The 3,910-nt window shown below is 40.6% G+C and overlaps 1 pseudogene; it reads right to left on the bottom strand.

Annotated features, from left to right (window-relative positions):
* Window positions 1-318: 318 nt before the first annotated feature.
* LOC139447879 (uncharacterized) lies at window positions 319-3,910 on the bottom strand (annotated as a pseudogene).

The following is a 3,910-nucleotide window of genomic DNA, read 5'->3' as shown; positions in this document are numbered from 1 at the left end:
ATAATACAAGGCACAAATATATACAAAATACTGACTATTGCAATTCACTGTGATAATATGAGCATAAAATGTCTTTTCATTTTCACTATCAACAAGAAATGGACTGTCTTGTCCTGGTCGTGTGATAGAAACTGTTTGTGAAATGTGTTGAATTCTTCTTTGAAGGAAGCAGTACTAACAAAATGCTGAATTATGTTGTTCACATTGTCAACTTTGGTATGTATAACATCTTCCTCTAAATATTTATCAACATTGTCTTTTGAATAGTTAAGTGACATCTGAAGTTTGATGATGTCAATTAAGGTACTGACTATATTTTCAAGGTTTCTTTCTGGGTGTGGATGTAAGTTGTCTCTTCCTCCTTTGTCCTTTCTGTGGTGTACCTTTTTGTTTTCTCTTGCCATCTTTAATTTTAGTTTGGATGTCTTGTACATTCATATGGACCTCCGGTCCAAAGTCATATTCGACCTCTCCTGTTTTTGTTATTTTGAGGCATGAGGAAGCCATGAAATCCGGCAGATTAGCATCGTGGTATCCTGCTGTCTCCAGGTACTCTACCTGGAGTTGGATCAGGTCAGCTAGGCGATGGAGTGCACTGGTTGGTGGCATCCATGTTTCGGCATTTCTGAGCTCAAGCTGGGAGATAAAGCTGTCATCGGATTTCTTTTTTCAGTTTCATGCTCACCGTTCTTACTTCTTCTACAGAAACAGAATTTGGGGATGCATTTTTTGGACAGTAGAGATGTTTTACGAAATCTTCATAAATATCTTTGTCAATTGAGGGTTGTGTTCCTTTCGAAATCTGGAAAAGATTTTGCCTAAAGTGACTGCTGGAGAGGTATGTCTTCAAAATTTGGGTATGTGAGATACCTTTGAATTTGGGGATGAAGTCATTCCTTCCAATGCAGAGACCCAATGCCAGCTTCACTCCTATGTCTGGATCTTGGTATTTGTCCTCAAAAAGTTGAATGATGGCTGTGATGTTGAAGATATCATGAAGCATATGAGGCTTCTGCAGAACCACAAAAACTTTATTCATAAAAGAGCCATTGTCATCATGAGGCCAGTGCTTGGATATGGCATAGAGATGAATGCAGACAACACCAATGTCCCCTGATGTAATCAAACTGACAACTCTTTCGCCTGCTTTGAGATCAGATCTGCTGGCTATTAGCCAGTCTACCTGTGACATTTCTGCTTCACCTTTACGTTGTTGAACATCCACCAGAGCTGTAATGGTTGGTTTTTGACTTTCTTTGTCAAATGTACAACGGATTGGCGTTGCATAATGTTTGCATGTGCAAGCTCCATCACACGTACAGGTGTGCATTTCAAGTTCACTGTCGATGTCAAGTGTGATCCCTGGTGGCAATAGCAGGTCTTTAGCGTTAGCTGCAACATACTTGCATACGAGAGATTTCCCAAATGTTGTTCCAGTTATGACATCTCGTTGAAATCGCTGCTGTGTAATGGCATCATCAGCTGGTTTCAGATGGGTAATAGAAGATACACTGCAGGCCTTCTTTCTCTGTTGCCTTGTGCCTGCCTTAAACTGATCGGGAGTGAAGGAATACTTCTCTTCACACAACACTATTCTCTCCAAATTTAGCATTTTTGACGGTAGGGGACGCATTATAGCATTTTGTACATATATTTTTCCTGTGATAACTTTACTTTTAAATTTCACTCAAGCAAATTCAAGGGTAACTAACTTTACATTACTTGTCAGCCATATTGGCAAGGGTCCTTTAACAGACTCAATGACATTTCCTGCCTGACAATCTTCAATGCATTTCATGAGAGCATTCTTCATAGAAGTTGATTTCTGGACCTTAGGTTTGCTGCAGTCTGGTTTCACTAGTGCTTGGCACATGTTCATTTCCGAGGAAAGGCAATCCGTTTGCTTAACTTCCCGTCTGATGGCCTTGGATCGTTTTGCTCCTTTCTCATCTTGTTCAGACTGTTGGACGTGTCTAGTAGCTTTGATTGTTCTCTTGATGGTAACACATTGGATCTCTTCACTCTGCTGAGCAGTGGTTTAGGACCTTCTACTGTTGTTAGGCTTGGAACATCAGCAGAGGATAAACCAAACAGTTGGTCATGACAAATGAACTTTTGTATACGATATTCGCCAATTGCTCTGGTGTCATCATCAAACATTTCTCTGGACAGTAAAGACATCTTTTCAGAATACATGTTGAATGGAGTGGTGCAGGCTTCCAAAGACAAAGAATTCTGGCGTAAAATGACTTCCACTACCCTGAAAATGTGCTCAGCATCTATGTTTGAACATAACCACTGTACTCCTTCATTTTCTTTGGTCTTCTCCTTGGTGGAATGGATGTCATAAGAGACATCCTTCTTGAAGCAGATTCAAGAGATGAGCCCGATCTAAATCCCTTCAGTGCATCTTTGTGGTCCATCTCCCTTTTGGCATCACAAGCAAAATTTACCGTACTGTTCCCAATAGGTGTTAGTACCTAAAGTACAGTGTCTCCTTTAGCTTCTGGTGGAAAATGTCTGCTGTATAGTGATGAGCCAGTAGCCTTGCACAATAGGGAGCATACGAGGTAGCACTATTCAAGAAAGAAAACTTCAAAGATGACTTTACAGTTCCCAATAGGAGACTGTATCCTTTGGAGCCCCCGAGCCGTTCCGAAACTGAAATAGCAACTACTTCATTGCAGTGTGTCATCATGTCATAATGGAGGGCAAAAATAGCATTCATCTGCCTTCCTTTATCCATGAATTGCGTCATTCGTTCATCCCATGTCTTAGAGGCAGTAGTTGACTTTCCTGTGATCAAGTGTCATGTGATTACCTTCGCATCATCATCACCCAAAGACTGTATAAATTTCAGTAAGAATGCCATTTGCAGTGCCTGAGCAATTCTTTTAACATGTATTATGGCTGTGTCGATGTGATCAGCAGTTAGTAGCTTTGACCATTCTGTGACATCTTGATCACTCATAACCTTGAGCAGCTCCACAAGGCCAGCATGTTTGTATGCACTAAACAAAGTATTAACTTTGGACTTTCTCAGATGTAAGAGGGGGAACTCTGGCAAAAACTTTGCATACTTTTTGTTTTCCTTAATCAAGGACAACAAATTCATATCAATTTTGTTGTCTGGTCCTAAAAGTATCCTGTCATATCCAAGATTATCATCCAGCTCAGTCTTGATCAGAATATCATCCAAGATCTCCCTCAGCTTGTTTATGTCATCATCTCTGCCAGAAGCCGGAGGTGTCTGGTAAGCAAAGGAGGGGGTGATTACTTCTGGAAGCCAAATGCAGTCATGATGTTTTCATCTCTTGTTGTGTCATCATCTAAAGTCAACTGATCTATTGAGGTCTCTAGCAGGGAGTCTTCTAAACCTGTGGCAATCCCATCCATGATTGTGTCTACACTTTTGGCATCACCAGCTACTTCTTTTTCTAGGACATCAACAGCTGTCACTATATCAATAAGGTAGTCCTCTTCCTCACTATCAGACTGGCCTTCAATGCAATCTGGTAGGTCTCATTGGGCAATCTAAAGGAGAAAAACATTTTTGAATTATGACCACCCTTTTTTGGTGTTAGTTGCGTTTTTCATATATAATTGTTTTAACATACATACATACATACATACATACATACATACATACATACACACAATACCACACACACGCACACACTCACACACATACTCACACTCACACACTCTCACACACACACTCTCAAACACACACACACACATACACATACGCACACACACATACACACACACACACACTCACACTCACCTGCAATGGAGATTCCACATCATACATGATGACATCTGCAGCAACAGAACCACCAACATCTATTTGGTCCTGGGTCTGTACATCACAGCCTTGCTTAAGATCTTCATTTTTTTCAGGTGCCAT

The sequence above is a fragment of the Haliotis cracherodii genome, unplaced genomic scaffold (genome assembly GCF_022045235.1).
Source record: "Haliotis cracherodii isolate W230 unplaced genomic scaffold, xgHalCrac1.p SCAF_7, whole genome shotgun sequence".
In the NCBI taxonomy this organism is placed as follows: domain Eukaryota; kingdom Metazoa; phylum Mollusca; class Gastropoda; order Lepetellida; family Haliotidae; genus Haliotis; species Haliotis cracherodii.
This window is presented reverse-complemented; position numbering and strand designations above follow the sequence as displayed.